Here is a 19,899-nt window from a genome sequence, read left to right on the forward strand (position 1 = left end):
AACAGAAATAGACTCATAGACACAGAGAGGAGACTGGTGGTTACCATGAGAGGGGTGTGTGTTGGGGGTGAAATAGATGACGGGGATAAAGAGGCACAAAATCTCCATTATAATATAAATTAATCACAGGGATGAAAGTACAGCACAGAGAATATAGTCAATAATTCTGTAACATCTTTACATTGACAGATAATTACACTTGTTGGGACAGCATTTAATAATGTAGATAACTGTTGAATGACTACATTGTACACTTGAAACCAATATAATACTGTATATCAACTATACTTCAATAAAAAGTTTTTTTAATTAAAAAATTTTTTTAAAGAAACAAAAAATAGACTAGGTTTCTGTTCTCATAGAGCTTACATTCAAGTGGGAGTAGTTAGACAATATACAAGTAAACACACGAACCAGAAATTTTTAAACAGTAAAATGAGCTCTTAAAAAAAACAAAGTTCCAAATTTCCAAGGTCTTTAGGGTTCTAGATAATCATATTTCCCTTAACCAAAACATTACAGTTGTGAAGCTAGAGTATCATGAGCAAGGGAGAGAAAAATAAGGCTGATGAGGTATGAAAGGGTTAAGATAAGGAGAACCTTTTAAGTTCAGGTCTCCTGCTACTGACCCATAAAAAGAAAATGCAAAATATAAAATGTACATGGAAGAATGATTCTAGGGAAAATGTGAATATGACTTCAAAATCACTTCCAAAATATATCCTTTCATTTTAAAAACATCTTAAGCTTGTGTGCCTTTTTGACTTCTTGTTTTTATTCCCATAACAACAAAATTTGCTAGAATATGAGAACTGAGAATTTGTTTAAAAAATGATACCTATGAGGGAGATAGTTCCCATAATGGCTGATCTTGGGAACTTCCATTCCCTCACATGCCTGGCCCTGTGGCTCCAATAAAACATTCAAATAGTGTGACATTAATACATTTCCAAATTCTAGTTTATTGAGTCTCACCATCAACATTAAGTTCTAATTGGGCTACATCCAGTTCCTTTTAAAAGACTCTCCTCACTAAAGGTACCAAATGACAATTCAACCAACTATCCCAGAAAAAAGAGGAAATAGAATGGTTCATGTAGGCAAACTGCATAAAGGGCAGGTGTCTCCTGGACTTGAGGACAACTAAAACATGGGCTTGAATACCACCAACTTTGTTTCACAACTTCCATTTCTGCTTCTGCCTTGTACCTTTATTCTCTCAAACCAAAAGCTCTAACCAAGACTTCCAGCAGGTAGTATTTTCTTTGTTTTGCCACCTGAGTGCAACTGCTCCTTTTACCTTAATTCCACCTCAGAAAATCTGAGGAAAGGGAGACTTACGCTTCTTACCAAGATTGACTAATTTGACTAACCCTCCTGGATTAGTACCAACTATAAAACTGGAAAAGATATATTAACCAACTGTTTTCAGACAGCACACAACTGAAATTTGTGAGAGAAGGGAAAAAGCAGTAGAGCATCACAATCACCTAATTTCCTGTGGTATTAAGAGGCTAGAGTGCTGAGCTGAGAAGACAGAGATCACAGTGGGGAGTAGCTGAAACAGTTGGAATCTGTGGGATGGGCATCAGAGAAGACGGAGCTATTCAGAAAGACAGTCCAAGAAATCCATGTAGGATTTCCCCACATGCCCATGGCTGAGGACTGGGCTGTATATAATTAGAGCAGGTCACATCATGCTTACCAGATAGCAGTTGCTACAGAATTGATACTGGAACAGATACCAGAGGTCAAGAAGTGTTGGCATGAAAGCAGTGCTAAGGGTCATTGGGTTTCTGGACCTGCCAATGTAGAGATCTCCTTAACAATTGTGGCATCCAACTGAAACACTGGAAAAGTTGCACCTTAGGAGTAAAAACCATGCCCTGGAGTAAGACCTACACTAGACCTGCCCCCAAGATTGTCAGGGGGAACAGAGGATGGAGATTGAGTCCTGCCAAGTTAGAACTTAGTGAAACTCTTGGGCTTTTCATAGATAGGAACTAACAAACTAAACCTATACTAGTTTTAAGGTGACCACTCATAACAAGAATTTGCTAAAACAAAACTCATCACTTTTCAGAAGATAACAGTCTAGAATCTCTATGACATATACACAATGTTCAGGATTCAATAAAAAATTACTACACATACAAAGACACAAGAAAATGTCATCCATAGTTTAAGAAATTGAAATGGCCTTTGTCGTTTATTATGTTAATTTGTTAATATATGTATTAAAAACATGTTTAAAGATTAAATGAAAATACTGTTAATGAGTGAACGGATAAGTAAATCTGCACAGAAATGAAAATTATAACCTAATGGAAATTCTAGAACTGCAAAGTACAATAACTGAAATGATACATTCATTGGATGGGTTTAGCAGCAGATTGGAAATGGCAGTAGAATGAACATGAAGGCATACAAATGTAGCTGTCTGTGTTTGGAAATACAGGGTTAAAATGTTGAGAGACCCAGAAATATGAGCTTGGGATTCATCAAATATTTGAGTCCTCAAAATGCTGTCTACCCCACCCCCTAACACATAAGCCTAACGATACATGAAAAAACAATGATCCCTCTTTCAATTACTCAGTACCTGATGTGTAGAGAACTGTTCTGAGTACTGGGGATACAGCAGTGACAAAGTCCTGCCTTCATGGACTTAAATTCCAAAGGAAGAGATAGATAATTATTTTCTATACTCATAGTAATAATATCATGAGAAAAATCAGAATAAAAGAATAGTGGTAGAGTGTTATTTTAGATACGATGATTGGGGAGGACCTCCCTGAAGAGGTGGTGTGAGAACAATGTGAATATCCTGTGCAATACTATCCAATATAATTATAATGCAAGCCACCTATGTAATTTAAATTTTTTTAGTAACCACACTTAAAAGACGGATGAAATTTTGATATTTAACCAATATGTCCAAAATATTACCATTTTTGCATGTAATCAATATAGAATACTACTAATGAGATATTTATATTCTTTTTTATTAAATCTGAAATCTAGTATCTATTTTACATTTGCAGCACATCTCAATTTGGACACTGGACAATTTGTCATTGAAATATTTGGTGTTCATCAAATTAAAGTTCAATAAGTATATTCATATACTCATGTCCCAAACATGAGTTTTCCAATAACTGAATCAAGTATTATTTTTCAATAGAATTTACTTTTTAGGGTAGTTTCAGGTTCACAGAAAAACTGAGTGGAAAGTACAGAATCCTCACATACCCCATTCCTACACACACACACACACACACACACACACACACACACACACACACACACACACACACACACAGCTTCCTCCACCATCAACATCCTGCACCAGTGTAGAATTGTTAACAATAAACCAACATCGATACATCATTATCCACCAAAGTCCTTAGTTTACATTAGGATGCACACTTTGTATTGCACATTCTGTGTGTTTGAACACATGTATAATGACACGTATCCACCTTTGTAGTATTACGCAGAATAGTTTCATGGCCCTAAAAATCCTTTGTGTTCTGCTTAATTCCTCCTTCCTTACCTCTAAACCCCTGGCAACCACTGATCTCCATAGTTTTGCCTTTTCCAGAATGTAATCTAATTGGAATCATACAAGAGTCCCCCAAATCTTTTCATGGCTTGATGGCTCATTTCTTTTTAGCTGGTTAATATTTCATTGTGTGGATGCACCACGGTTTATCCATGCACCTACTGAAGAATATCTTGGATGCTCCAAGTTTGGGCAATCATAAATAAAGCTGCTGTATAAAAATTTATGTTCAGGTTTTTGGGTGGACATAAGTTTTCTACACCTTTAAGTAAATACCTAGGAACATTTTTTTTTGTAGTAAAACACATAAAATATACTGTTGTACATTTATATTTAAAATGTATAATTTAGTGGCATTAAGTGCCATTCACAGTGTTGTGCAACTATTACCACTAACTAGTTTCAGAATTTTTTCATCACCTCAAATGTAAATCCTGTTAAGCACTTGTGTTAATTTTAAAATTTAAGCTAATTAAAATTAAATTAAGTTCCTTCATCATAGCACATTTCAAGTGCCCAGTAGCCACACAGGATAGTGGCCCACGGTTATTGAATAGCATAGGTCTAGGAGAAGATAATTAGAGGCAGAAGAAACAAAAAGTATAAAGCCCTTGATGCAGGAGTACATTTTTTCAAAGAACAGTTAGTAGGCCAATATTACTGCAGTACAAAGAGCAAGAGGTAGGGAATGTAGTCAGTGACACAGCCATGAGTCACCTAATAAAGGGCCTTTCATGTCATAGTAAAGACTTTACATTTTATTTTAAGGGTGACAGAAAATTTATAGAGGTTTAAAATTACCACTCTGGCTGCAATGTTGAAAAGACTGAAGAAGGTTCAAGAATGAAGCAGGAAGACTTTAAAGGCTGTTATTTAGGTGAGAGGTGATGGTTCTTGAATTTGAACTAGGGAGGTAGTTGAGGTGAGAAGTGTTTGGATTCAGGACATATTTTGAAAGTTTAGTTTATTGTACTTAACAGTAGATTGGATGTTAGATATAAGAAAAAATATATTCTGTAATGTGGAGATTACTGAGAGAGGCAGGTTTGAGAGAAAACTAAAGAGTAGTTTTGACCATAAGTTTCAGATGGCCATTGCCATCAAGTGATTGCAATCTTGGAGCAAAATGACTGTTCTGATATTTCAGTATTTATTATGGATATTATTTCCTTTGTTGCAATAAGAAAATGATAAACATGTAACTCCTGGAGATAGATTAATATAAAGACTATGTAGTGCATATGCCTTATAAGTCAGGTAAAAGGTAAATGTATTCCATATACCTTGGAATAAGGAATGTACTGAAAGACTGAAGATCCAAGATACTTATATTACATTACTTAGTGAACATCCTATTTCATTAGTTTTCATATAGCAATAGTTTTGAATAGTTTAAGAAGCATGCATGCTACTAGTTTTTTTTGCACGATTTTTTCTGAGGCTACTGCTTCGCATCTAAAAACTTCTGAGTTTTTAAGCTCATATTTTAAAACTTAATTTTATTCTAAAATCTTGGACAGGGTTGTTACCAAAATTTAATGACATTAACAACTACCATTTAAGGAGCAAGGAAAACACCTTGCTAAGTGTTTTCCATAAATAATCTCATTTGATCTTCACAACAATCCACTTAGAAAAGAAGCTAGTAGAGATCATTGGATGTAAATGACTAAGGTGAAAAATAGAACATACCAGTTCTCTGTGAAAAATGGTGTTAAAATGTTAAATTGCAAAAGCTTTTAGGCTTACTGACAGCAACCTTTCTAAACATCTAATAATAGTAACATTGTTGTAGGAGACAGTAGGATGTGGTGTAATAAGCAGAAAAAGGCTTTGAGTCCTGATTGTTACGGGCTGATTGTAATTGTCTTTGGATAAGGCATCTGTTTTCCCTTTTATCTGCCCCCCCCACCCCCACACACATACACTTTTAAGTTTTTGTTAGGAATTTTGGCAGCAGTAACTCCAACTCTCTTCTTGGAAGTAAGGTCTTCAACTGAAGATTTGGGGGACTAATATCACTAATTCCACCTATCTCACAGGGTTGATGGGACAATAAAAATGCATATAAAAGTGCTTTGTAAATGACAAGTTTTAAGATATTGAAAGTTTGAAATAACTGCTACCTTGAACACTTTTTTCCAGAAATATTTACAATTTTTACCTGATTTAAAAATTAGCTATCAAATGGGGGTAATTGCTTTCCATGATACATAATGGATTATCAGCAATTGTTTGTTGGTTTCTAGTTAAGTTTTTCGGGAACCTATTATTTTGGTAACTACTACCAGTTCTGCACCTTGTATACCATGGGCTCTCAATAAATGTTGCGTTCAGAGTGTTCTTTTACGAGTTAGATTTAGAGTGCAAATGAACTCTGAATTCTGAAAGGACTGTTTCATATAAGGCTTTCAGGAGACAACTCAATCTGCTCCACCTTTTGAAAAGAAAACCAGATTCACAAGGCTGCCTGCTTCTCTGCTTCACCTATCTGTCCCTCTCCATTCCCAGCGCACAGAACTGTTCAGTGGAATCTCGTCTTTGAACTTTACATCTGTTGTTTCCTTTAGACACTCTTCCTTTATGTCTCTTAGATGTCATCTCACGAGAGCCTTCCTAGGTCTCATCACCGGCACCTCTAATATACTCTTACCACGCCTGTCATTATTTTATCAAACTGTATTTAAATTATGCTTGTCTTAACGTGACTGTGAGCTTTGGGAAGGCAGGGTCCGTGTCTGCCTCGTTCACTGTTGTATCTAGTTTGGTTCTAACATACTGTTTTTAAAATAAATATTTCTTGTTTGAATAATGACAGTGGTCGGGAGTTTCAGTAAACAAACACTGCTCTTCCAACCATTAGGCTTGGTGTTCTGATATTCTGGACTGGACGCTCCGTATTGACACATTTTCACCACGTGAGGTGTCGGCCCTTTGACCAAAGCCTGCAGGTAGGAACAGGAACCCATTCGCCTGAATGATGTGACTTCTCAGAACCACTGCCGCCAACGTGGTGGAGTCGAAGTGTGGGTTGTATGACAGATCCGCCAGCAACTGCTATGCCCTCTAGGCAGTGAACTGGAAGGACCTTCAGGGAGTACCTGGATACCAGGAAGGACGAAAGGTTCGTCTTATCCCGGCCTGGGCAGCGCTTTCCATAGACCACCTCGTCCAGCGCGCCAAGGCGTTAGTCCCACCCCGTCTCACTCGGCTCCACCCACCTGGCGCGCCCAGGTTACTAAACCCTGGCCGCCAGGACGCGCGACGCGTTCCTAAGCCCCGCCTCCGGGGCGAGGGCAGCTCCCCTCCCACCTCTGCCTGTGCAGTTCCGTTAGCTGCGGGAGGAAAAACCGTCCTTCGGGTCCACGCCTCTCCACTCCCAACACTTTACGCCCTACTCTAAGACCACAGCACAGCCAGCTACGGAGGCCCCTAAAGTACAAGTGTTCCCCAGGCTCTGGCCTATCTGATAGATTTTGTCCTTGTTACTCCATCCGGTCCGAAGGCCTTGCGTACAGTTTTTGTCCGGAATTCCAGCTTGTGAGTTTCTTCTGGCAGCAGGAACTCTAACGCTCATCACGGAAATAAAAGCTGTTTTTTTTTTCTTTTTTTTGCCGCTGTGGCTGCCCGCATTCCTTCCCCTCCCACCTCGCGGAATTGTGGCGGGTGGGGGAGGAGAAAGTCAAGGCGCCTGCGCGGTGAGGCCGCTTTCCATCCGGGTCCCTGTCCGTGCGGTGCAGCAGGTCGGTAGGCGGGAAATGGCGACTGGCTGAAGGAGCTGGTTCTGTTGCTGCTGCGGGCAAAGCGGGAAAGACACCACACATTGCGCAGTCGGGACCATCGACGGAGTCTGAGGACACTTCTCTGTCGTCACAGTTAGGTAATCCCCCTCGTCTAGACACTGCCGCTGCTTCCAGTCTTAGTCGTCCTCCTCTTCAGGGCCGTCTGCCGGGATCTCCTCCCCTTCTCCGCCGGGTTCTCCAGCGGCTCCGGCACTGTGGTAGGCGCGCTGTTGGCGCCCCGTGGGTCGGCGATGTGGAGCCGCTCTTCTCTCGACTTTCCCCGAGAAGAGAAAAGGAGCTCGCTTCCCGCCAGCCTCAGCTCCTAGGCTGCGGCCTGTGTTTTGATTTCTGGGGTTAGATTCCACTTTGCTACCCACCCCCACCCCAATCTCCAGTTCCTAGTCCCAAACCCTGTGGTCCCCTCCGGGTAACTGGCTTAGATCAGCTTTTCTAACCTTGGCCCACCTGATGTTTTGATGTTTCATTCTTTCTGGTAGCGTGCTTTTAGGGGGGCGTTGCTCTATCTCAGTTTTTATAAACACCCTTTGATGATCTTGAAGAAGAGATTTCACTTAGTTCTGTTTATCTTATGTACTGTTAAAATGTTGAGCTGACATTGTTACTTTTTCAAATCAAGAGTGGTAGTAAAGAATAGCCCATGGAGGCCTCTGGTTTATATAGTGGTCAGTTAAGGGTGAATCTTTTCGTCCGTAGCATTCGACACTTTCTTTGGGTATTAAATGCCCGAATGGATGTTTACTTTTGCATTGTTGATAAGAATTCCGTGGCAAATAATTGCATAAGTAAATCGTGTTTATTTACTTCTCACCCTAGTGGTGGTTGGATGTGTGAATGATGTTAAGCACTTCAGAGTACCTTAGGGAAGCCCAAAGAGATACCGCTCGTAAACTGCCCTAAGATGCTGAAATGAAATGTACTTAGTAAATACTCCTCTAAGGCAGATCTTTCTAAGGCTAATAAGGCAAATTTTTATTACAGCAACAAATATTACTGTCCAACATGGGTATATAAATTAGTGACTTAAATGATAAATTCATTTTAGTAATCTTCAGATTGTATATTTCTTTGTCTCCACATTCTTTGCCGTTTTAAATTGTCGTTTGTGATCCAGTCGTTTCCCTTATAAAGCAAAGAGATGGCTAGTTGAGGCTAGTTTTATTCCCTTTCTCTTTTTTCCACATTGCGGACCACTTGTCCATAAAGAAAAGTAGTAAGGAGGCTCGTTGGTCTTTTTCAGAATTTATTTTTTGATTTTGTTGAATTTGAGATCTTTATAGGTTTTTCTTAGTCAAACTAAGTCTTAAAAATGTGGTTTGAGTTACAGTATCATTTGATGTTGATAACTTAAAGGCTTTCTCAGCTTTCTAGGTTCAGTTTAGAAGACTTCACTATTGTTAGCATATTAGGATTAAGTTTTAATAATAAACAGAAATACACTAATATCATTATAGTCATCATTTGGTAGATTTCCCCCCCTCCAAGGTCATAAAGAAAGTCAACGTAACATTAGCTTCTAGGCTAAGCAGTATTTTAGGTTTGAGTTGAACTTAATACTTACCTTCTGGGACCAGAATAATAAAGGGTGGGAAGTGGAGGTTGAGGGCATGTTGGACACTTGCTTGCCAAGTTGTTTAAAAGATAGGACCAAATATGTGACTTAATAGGATGTAAAATAAATTATTAATTTAGGCTTTATCTGTATGTAAATGGCCTTTTTGGGTAGTTTATAAAGCATTAATGTTTTTAATAAAATTTGGTTTACCTATAGCTGGGAGAGCATTGTATGTAGACTTTGTCAAGCATTCTCCCAAACTGTTTTTATTCTACATACATTCAGCACTGGGGCTCTTTTAATACTCTTCTCAGTATGCGTTGAAAGGATGTAAAATCTCTTAAGTTGTATAGACCTAACCTTTGTGGACTTGCAACTGTGTAGAAATTCCAAATACAATTGCGTAGAAAAACCAAATAGGATTGGTATGTTTCATAATATTCCATGCTGCATAGTGTCTCTTGGGCATTTCATTTGAGCTAGTTATGCTATTCCTTTTCCACTATTAAGAAATTAAGAATTGGGGAAATTTTATATTTCCCAAATTCATCTAACTGATCCCATGTTTGAGATTTCTGGTCAAGAGGTTTCTTTACAAAATGATTATATAATAGAATCCTTTCAGTGTTGGGGGAAAAAACTTCAGCTCTCTTGTTAAGAAAGGATGTACCAGACTTGTAACTAGAGAATTGCAGACTGAATAAAATGGTATTCAATTTCTTTATTCATAGGAGACTGGTTTGGATTAATGCGATAAAAAATGAGGTGGTTTATCAAAATTCAAAAGAAGCAATATCTAATTATATTTGTAATTTACCAAATTATAAACATATAAAGACACTTGAAGTCATAAATACCAAATGTGCTGAGAGGACCTCATATATGGTGTTCTCTAAGTAACTCTTGGGTGGGATAAAAAGTTACCTGGCCATGTTAAGCAGATTGGCTACAGGGGGTCATTTGCACTACTTTGAAGATGAGAAGATTAACATGCAGGATTTATGATAAAACTATACGATTGCAGTTTTAGATTCCATTTGCCATGAGGCATATGTCTAAGCCAGACATATGTTCACTACTGGTTGTATGACTAAATTAATTTTTAATTTAAACTGTATTAAATTGTAATTGGATCTACATTACTAATAGGTAGATTGGATGGTTGACTGTGGTATAATTTGAGAACTGCCATTGCCAAATTTTGTGTCTGTCTGTCTGTTACGGAATTCTTTCTAAAATGTTCTGTTTGAAATATTGAAATTCTCTGAAAGAGAAACTTTTAAATTACTGTCTTTTATCAACAATATTAGCAAAGAATCATTTATTAAATAAACGTGCTGATACTACAAACAGGTGAGGGTTCAGAGGCAGTGGGGATACAGAAGTAAGCTTTTGCTTGCGCGCTGTGATCAGGATAGGTGTGGCATTTAGGAACATTGTCTAGGGGAGAAAGGCATGGTGGGGGTAGAGCCTTAGTGAGAAGCTTGGGCCTCTTGGGGTCCTTTGGGAATCTTGTGAATCTGACAGTAATGAGGGGTGAGATTAAGGTGGTACCAAGAAGAATCATGAGACCTTAAGGACAAACATGGTTTATTGATTTGGCTAGCCTTTTGTTTGTTTAGTTCATCTGCAGTTCTCTCAGTTAATATACTTTTTTTTTTTTTGAGAGGGCATCTCTCATATTTATTGATCATATGGTTGTTAACAACAATAAAATTCTGTATATGGGACTCAATGCACAATCGTTAATCAACCCCAAGCCTAATTCTCAACAGTCTCCAAGCATAACGAACAAGTTCTTACATGGTGAACAAGTTCTTACATAGTGAATAAGTTCTTAGATGGTGAACAGTGCAAGGGCAGTCATATCACAGAAACTTTCGGTTTTAATCACACATCATGAACTACAAACAGTCAGGTCAAATATGATTATTTGTTTGATTTTTATACTTGATTTATATGTGAATCCCACATTTCTCCCTTATTATTATTATTATTATTTTTAATAAAATGCTAAAGTGGTAGGTAGATGCAAGATAAAGGTAGAAAATATAGTTTAGTGCTGTAAGAGGGCTAATGTAGATGATCAGGTGTGTGCCTATAGACTAAGTATTAATCCAAGCTAGACAAGGGCAACAAAACATCCACGGATGCAGAAGATTTCTCTCAAAACCGGGGGGGTGAGGTTCTAAGCCTCACCTCTGTTGATCCCCAGTTTCTCACCTGATGGCCCCCCTGCGACTGTGCCTGTCTTAGGTTCTTCCTCTCTTGAGGAATCTTACCCGCCTCTGGCTAACCGGTCATCTTCCAGGGCCATACAGGGAAATGTAAACTTGGTAAGTGAGAGAGAAGCAATATTGTTTGAAAAGGTTAGCTTTTTACTTCTTTGCAGATTTATGCCCTGTGGCTTCTATGCTCAGCATTTGTCTTGAGGTATCTTTACCTCAAGAAGAATTATGATGCTCGGTAATTTCGATATGAGGCACGAATTCTACTTAAGGGTTGTAATTAGGAAGGAAGAAGAAAAGCTATAGAAGTAGCAGACAGAAGAAAACATGGGAAGATTATTTCTTTGACATATCTTCTTGTAGTGTAACATAAGCATGTATAGGTTTTAAACTACTAATTAAATTGCGTGCACACATTAACAATAGGAATACAGCTACATAACCAAAGCAGACCTACAATTACCAGCCATATCCAGTGAAACCAAGAAAACCAGTTAGGCACCCTAGGCATTTGTGAAAACTTATCAATGATATGATGGATATTGTCTAACTGAATTTGAATAGTTTGAGAAAAATCAGACATATTAAAACAACACATTCCTGTGAACTGTTCACATCCCATATGTTCTTTTAACAGCGGATAGTCTATAGTCGCAAGATTTTGGAGCGCTGCAACTTGCACTTCTAATTCTTGGTTGAGTTCCGACAGTATAGATCCAGTCAAATTTGTTGTTTTACTAATATCGTACTTTTAGAAAAATGAAGGGAAACACAAATGCCTTTGAAAAAAGAATAGTGGTATAAAATATTCACATTAAAAATTCTTTTAACTTTAATATAAGATCATAGTAGGCCAGTTGGCTATATTAGGGACCCCATATTTTATGGTATTCATAAGCTCTGCTGTATTAATTCAGAGAGATTATAGAAAGTGTAGATTAAATATGAATCATCAGCAGTGCTTTGACGTGAGCAATGAGGTTTTCATTGTAGCTATAATTTTAGGACAAGGAAATGTGTTTACTACTTTGATTAAAGAAGCAACTGTACTATTAGAAGGCACTTGAATACTCAGAAATAATTGGGATTACTAGTGTTTAGTAATAGTGGTTTGTATAGTTTAGGAGGAATGTTTTCTTTCTTTGAAAGAAATGCTTCTATTTTGAGAAATTGGGAACTAAAAATCAGAGATGTTGCTAAAAATAAGGGGAAGATTAAGATCCTGTAAGTAGCATAACCTGATATTTTGAGTTTCTCATGTTTGACCAGTTAATCTTGAAGCAGGAAGTTAAAAGTATGTTTTATTAAAACAAGAGTTTTATTAAAAGAAGAGTATATTACTTGTTAAACAGAACACATAAATATCTCAAAAATAGTTGAGAAAAAACTATGATTGTTTTAGTAATAATTACTTTCTTCCTGGTATTTCCCAAATATGCATGATTATTCTATTGAGTTGAAAATTATTAACTTCTCACTGACCATATAGGTACCTTTAATGTATTTTGTTAAATAAAATAATTATACAATCCTTTAATTTTCTGATGTACTGATAAAAATTATTTTAAAAATATTCACAAATACATTTCAAACAATCATGCATTTTTCTCTCATTGGGAGTATATCTTTTTAATGTTTTTTAGTACCAGCAAACAAGAGGGCACTTCTCTTAGAGAACTATTATACCTTATCTTTGACTAGTAATTTAAATAAAAATTCCCTCTTCATAAACCTCCTTGTCCTCAGTTTATCTCAGTAATAATACTTAGTTTGTCCTTGGTAGATAGTGATAAGAATATTATTTCAGATACTCAGTGCAAGTTTATTTTGGTCAAAGGCTTTGATGTTTTTATTTTAAAATTTAAAGATTTTTAGTTAGTGCTTTTTTTCTTCTTTGTCAACCTCTCATTGATTCTTACATAAAATTAGTATGTTCTGAGAGTTTCAGATTTCTACTGGCCTGAGAGTAAGTTTAATGTAAAATTACTTTTCTTTACATTAAAGTTTTTATCAAACTAGTATAAATAAGTAGTTACATCTGTCCCCTTGCCCAGTTTTGGTGAGAACTGCTTAAGTTCAAAGCACACTTAGGAAAATTCTGCCAAAATTAAGTCCACTTTTTTTAATCTTCACATGTTCTTTGTTAGTGTAGTCAATAAGTACATTGTAACTTGTATATATCCCACATAAAAAAATATGTGTTGGAATATATATATTCTGGAAAGGATAGTAATATGATGAAAAAAGATAGACTTGAGTGAGAAGTTTCCTATGTTTTTTTTGAGGGGAAAAAAAAAGTTTCTCATGAGTCTTATAGAACTCAGTTCTTATGAATTCATAAATTACATTTTTGCTAAAATAACACATTGTGTTAGATCATTTTATTGGTGTGAATTTCTTTCATACAATTTAATAGAATGTTCTCTTTATAAGATATTTTAATTGTATTTATTGGAAGTAGTTGAAATTAAAACATTTTCTAAATTACTGTTCTATTAAATCTTAGATTAAAGAAATACAAGTATGTCCTCAGCAGAATGGTGTACTGTCTCATTCTGTCCATAACAAATATTGCCTTGCCCTAATGGTATTTACGCTGAGGACATACAAGGTTTTAAGTTGGAGTGCTGATAGTATTACTTTAAAACATATATATGAATGACTGCCTTAAGTATTTTCTGTGATGAACCAACTGAATAATAATGTCTTTAAGAAATCAGCTTGTATTTTTGTAGTGTTCAGTCATCAATAATCTTAACCCACATATTTGTTTCTCTAGAGAAAATTAATTGGTCATGGTTTTAGAAAAAAATTTTCTTTTGGTTCATTGAAGAAAACTTTTAAGAGGAAAACACTCTTAAATTATCAACTTAACTCAGCAGATGTTTTAATTTTTGTATACTCTCTAGCTTTGACAAATGTTTTTGATTATTCAATTATATTTAGTTTCTGAAGAATTCTATAATCTTATGCTAAAAAAAGAGAAAATCATACATAAAAATAATGACCTATAAAGGCCACCTATCTTTATCACACACTTTGATGAAAAGAATCTATGTTGGAGTTGATACTTTATATAAATACTCTTCTACATTTTCCTTCTGCCTTAGTTGACTTTTGACTTTTATTAGGTGATAAGTGGAAGGGGCAGAGAAATCTCTTCCTTCTCTGAAGTCATTTAATGAAGGTTTAGGAAAGTAGTGGAGAGTTAAAGTGGATAGTTGCAATATCTGAAGTTGTTGATTACGTACTAGACAGGTTAGAAATATAAACTGTGAAAAAACGGAGGCTGACACTTTTTTTTGACACTTTTGAAAATGTCATTTGGTGTCAATGAAGGTGATGGTTTTTAGCTTTTTCTTTCAGGAATATAAATTTCATAGTGATACCATGTGTAACAGCAAATTTAGAGCTAGAGGAGACCAAAGGGGTCATCAAGTCCAGTAACTTCTTTGTTTCATTCGCGATGAAACACCCTGAAGACTTTTTAACATGTAGTAAATGTTTGTCTTAATTAGGATGCTGTGACATGAGTTGTGCGTGATAGAAGGATGAAAACGGCTCAGATTAATGACTCATCTTCCTTTTTGACAGCTCTTCTTTTAAGTAGAATTTAGATGTAGCAAAACACAGAGATCTGATGTCCAGTAACTTATGCTGTTGAGGAAGTGCTAGAATGATTGATGACTTAACCAGTGCCTAATCAGTGTCACAGCTAACTAATGATAGATTATTTAAGACTGATACCTCCTAGAACGGATATTATTTCTTTAGTAATTCCCTCAGAAGCCTACTCCAGAACCCTGCATGCATGTATTCTTTATACAGTCAACTTATAATTTACATATACATAAATTTTCTGGTTAAACCCAGACTTTGCTGTTTTTAAAGTTTGATTTGTGATATTTTTACAGTTTTTAAAAACTTATATTACCCACTTTTGTTTCCTTCTTCTGTTCCTCATTTAGCAATCCTTTGTTTAAAAGAATGTACATTGAGTTAGTTCTAGATAATTTGTTGAGAATCCTTCAAATAAGACAAGTAGTGATTTTACAGCATCATACTATGTTGATGGACAGTGACTGTGAACGGGTGTGGTGGGGGGACTTGGTGAAGGGGGGAGCCTAGTAAACATAATGTCCTTCATGTAATTGTAGATTAATGATACCAAAATAAAACTAAAAAAAAAATCCTTCATATATAAGGTGCTATTTTGTTGTTTTGATAGAAATTTGCATTCAAGACCTCAGTAGCAAATTATCAACTGAGTTATGCTTGTAGTATTATTACAGTCTTGTTAACACAAGACAATTTGCAGGCAAAATTCTTGGCTTCAAATATTGCTTGGAATCGGATTTTGTGAAGAGGTAGGAAATCTTATGAGGAAGGAACATTTTTAGTTTTATTTATTGGCCCCTTTTATATATATATATATATATATATATATATATATATATATATATATATATATATATATATATATATGTATATATATATTTGCAATCATAAATATACAATTATATGAGCAACATTATGGTTACTAGACCCCCCCATTATCAAGTCCCACCACATACCTCATTACAGTCACTGTCCATCAGTGTAGTAAGATGCTGTAGAATCACTTGTTGTCTTCTCTGTGTTGTACTGCCTTACCTGTGCCCCCCCCACCCCACATTGTGTGTCCTAATCCTAATGTCCCTTTTTCCCCCTTATCCCTCCCCTCCTACCCACCATTCCCAGTCCCTTTCCCTTTAGTGACTGTTACTCCATTCTTGGGTTCTGTGAGTCTGCTGCTGTTTTGTTCCTTCAGGTTTTTCTTTGTTCTTATACTCCACAGATGAGTGAAATCATTTGATACTTGTCTTTCTCAGCCTGGCTTATTTCACTGAGCTTAATACCCTCTATCTCCATCCATGTTGTTGCAAATGGTAGGATTTGTTTTCTTTTTATGGCTGAATAATATTCCATTGTGTATATATATCACATCTTCTTTATCCATTCATTTATGAATGGACAGTTAGGTTGTTTCCATTTCTTCGCTATTGTAAATAGTGCTGCGATAAACATAGGGGATGGGGTGCATGTGTCTTTTTCAAACTGGGCTCCTGCATTCTTAGGGTAAATTCCTAGGACTGAAATTCCTGGGTCAAATGGTATTTCTATTTTCAGTTTTTTGAGGAACCTCCATACTGCTTTCCACAATGGTTGAGCTAATTTACATTCCCACCAGCAGGGTAGGAGAGTTCCCCTTTCTCCACATCCTCTCCAACATTCTGTTGAGTATTTTTGTATCTTTTGGATGTTGGCCATCCTAACTGGTGTGAGGTGATATCTCTTTGTGGTTTTAATTTGCATTTCTCTGATGATTAGCGATGTGGAGCATCTTTTCATGAGCCTGTTGGTCATCTGAATTTCTTCTTTGGAGAAGTGTGTGTTCAGCTCCTCTGCCCATTTTTTAATTGTGTTATTTGCTTTTTGTTTGTTGAGGTGCATGAGCTCTTTGTATATTTTGGATGTCAACCCTTCATTGGATCTGTCATATATGAATATATTCTCCCATACTGTAGAATGCCTTTTTGTTCTATTGATGGTGTCCTTTCTGTACAGAGGCTCTTTAGTTTGATATACTCCCACTTGTTCATTTTTGCTTTTGTTTCTCTTGCCTGTGGAGATATGTTCATGAAGAAGTTGCTCATCTTTATGTCCAATAGATTTTTGCCTGTGTTTTTTTCTAAGAGTTTTATGGTTTCATGACTTGCACTGGTCTTTGATACATTTCAAGTTCACTTTTGTGTATGGAGTTAGACAGTAGTAATCCTGTTTCATTCTATTGAATGCAGCTATCCAGTTTTGCCAACACCAGCCAATATTGAAGAGGCTGTCATTTCCCCATTGTATATCCATGGCTCCTTTATCATAAATTAATTGACCATATATGTTTGGGTTAATATCTGGACTGTCTATTCTGTTCCACTGGTCTATGGGTCTCTTCTTGTGCCAGTACCAAATTGTCTTGATTACTGTGCTTTGTAGTAGATCTTGAAGTTGGGAAGTGAGATCCCCCCTAGTTTATTCTTCCTTCTCAGGATTGCTTTGGCTATTCAGGGTCTTTTGTGGTTCCGTATGAATTTTAGAACTATTTGTTCCAGTTCATTGAAGAATGCTGTCAGTATTTTGATAGGGATTGCATTGAATCTGTAGATTGCTTTAGGCAGGATGGCCATTTTGACAATATTAATCCTTCCTACCCAAGAGCATGGATTGAATTTCCATTTGTTAGTGTCCTCTTTAATTTCTCTTAAGAGCGTCGTATAGTTTTCAGGGTGTAGGTCTTTCCTTTCCTTGGTTAGGTTTGTTTATAGGTATTTTATTATTTTTGATGCCATTGTGAATGGAATTGTTTTCCTGATTTTGCTTTCTGCTAGTTCATCATTGATGTATAGGAATGCAACAGATTTCTGTGTATTAATTTTGTATCCCCCAACTTTGCTGAATTCAAATATTAGTTCTAGTAGTTTTGGAGTGAATTCTTTAGGGTTTTTTTTATGTACAATATCGTATCATCTGCAAATAGTGACAGTTTGACTTCTTCCTTACCAATCTGGATGCCTTTTATTTCTTTGTGTTGTCTCATTACTGTGGCTAGAACCTCCAGTACTATGTTAAATAAAACTGGGGAGAGTGTGCATCCCTGTCTTGTTCCCGATCTTAGGTGAAAAGCTTTGAGCTTCTGGCTGTTAAGTATAATGTTGGCTGTGGGTTTGTCATATATGGCCTTTATTATGTTGTACTTGCCCTCTATACCCATTTTGAGAGTTTTTATCATGAATGGATGTTGAATTTTGTCAAATGCTTTTTCAGCATCTATGGAGATGATCATGTGGTTTTTGTCCTTTTTGTTGATGTGGTGGATGATGTTGATGGATTTTTTAATGTTGTAACATCCTTGCATCCCTGCAATGAATCCCACTTGAGCATGGGGTATGATCCTCTTGATGTGTTTTTGAATTTGGTTGCTTAAATTTTGTTAAGTATTTTTGTATCTATATTTATCAGGGATATTGGTTTGTAATTTTCTTTTTTTGTGTTGTCTTTGCCTGGTTTTGGTATTAGAGTGATGCTGACTTCATAGAATGAGTTTGGAAGTATTCCCTCCTCTTTTGTTTTTTGGAAAACTTTAAGGAGAATGGGTATTATGTCTTCTCTAAATGTCTGATAAAATTCAGTAGTGAATCCATCTGTATAGGCCTCTTTTCTTGAGGAAGAATTGATTACTGCAGTGAAGATTGTATTTCAGTGACATAGTTTTTCCCCATTCTCTAGTCTTTGAGGGAAATGAGAAAAAGTATGGTTCAGTTCAGCAAAGATTAAGTTATTTGTGTGGTAGGTTACTGAAGGTACAGATAAGTTCTCTGCCTTCAAGACTCTTACAGTAGTGCAGTTAATATATCAGATTATTTCAGTGCTTTGTTAAGAGCTGAGGTAGAGATAATCAGGTTTACAGAGGCTTGGGGATGTGGAAGTGGTTATTTATTGGGGTGCATGGTACTTGGACTGAACTTTAAACAATAATAAGAATATTTAGGGTAAAGAGAAAAGAAGCAGCATAATACAGCAGTGTGGGCAGGAAACCGTTATTACTGGAGTGCAAAGAAACAGCAAATAGTAATGAAAAAAGACTTGGAGAGGTAGATCTTGTAGGATTTTATATGTAATGCTATGATTTAGTCATTATTTTGATGGGACTTGATGGGAAGCAACAGGCAGGTTTGTGGAGTGTGGAGGATGGATTTAAAGGGGGCAAGAATGAGAACTATTTTACAGGTAAACTCATCAGGATTTGTGATTGACTGTTGGGGAAAGGAAGAATGACTAGAAGTTTAGGATGGTTTCTGGCTTGATTATTTAGGTAGATGGTAGTAGCATTACTTATGATCAAGAATTTCTTAGGAAAAATACAGTAGGAAGAACAGGTTTGGGTATGTATGGGGCTGGGACGGGAAAAGTGAATTCAGTTTTGGGTAAGTTGAATTTGAGGTGCCAAGTGAAAGTGTTGAGAACGCAGCTGAATGTGAGGCACAAATGTAGAGGTGATAGAGAAATTAGAATTAATGTTGGAATTTATAATGAGCATTTGGAAGAGCCTCTTCCCCCCAACATGCCGTTTTACCTGGGCCGCAGGTAAATAGAAAGCAAACTTTAATGCCCAGTTTTAGATTCCTGAGTAATCAGCTATTTGTATTCCTAAAATGAGATCTGCTTCTAATGTTGAAAAAGTGGAACTGTTTTACATTATATACTTTTTTGCCTAATGTCAGTTCTTAGGCTTAAAATGTGGTTGCCTCATTGGTATGTTTGTTTTGTGATATAATATACTTAAGTTGTATAATTTTCATTGTTTAGTAGATTTATTTCCCTACTGTACTCATTTGCCAATTTTGATTTATTATTTTGTTACTAACAGAAAAGAACTTAGCTAGTAATGCAGTTCTAAAGAACCTAGGGGTTGTGCTTAATTCTAACATAAATAGTAGGATTACCAAGATGAGGTTGTATATGTACGTTTAAAACTCTTCCATTTATATTTTAAGTTTAGGTAATAAAATTAGGTTATTGCAGATGTTACATAGGCAATTTCCTACCTGTACTTGGCCCAGTTACTATGTATTGTCTTTGGTTTTGGTATCAGGGTAATGCTGTCCTCATAAAACTAGTTGAGAAGCATTCCTCTCACTTCTGTTTCAGGACAAG

The 19,899-nt window shown here is 36.4% G+C and overlaps 1 protein-coding gene across 3 annotated transcripts in view; it reads left to right on the forward strand.

Moving 5' to 3' along the window:
• Positions 1–7,290: 7,290 nt before the first annotated feature.
• CTDSPL2 (CTD small phosphatase like 2) overlaps positions 7,291–19,899 on the forward strand; it is a 78,595-nt gene continuing 65,986 nt past the window's right edge. For 2 of the 3 annotated variants that reach the window (XM_037022167.2, XM_037022169.2), the window contains exon 1: positions 7,291–7,445. The gene's annotated coding sequence lies outside the window, so the exon portion shown is untranslated. The remainder of the gene's footprint in view (positions 7,446–19,899) is intronic. The other variant, XM_037022168.2, reaches the window with a different exon arrangement.

Source organism: Manis javanica, chromosome 8 (assembly GCF_040802235.1).
Source record: "Manis javanica isolate MJ-LG chromosome 8, MJ_LKY, whole genome shotgun sequence".
NCBI lineage: Eukaryota > Metazoa > Chordata > Mammalia > Pholidota > Manidae > Manis > Manis javanica.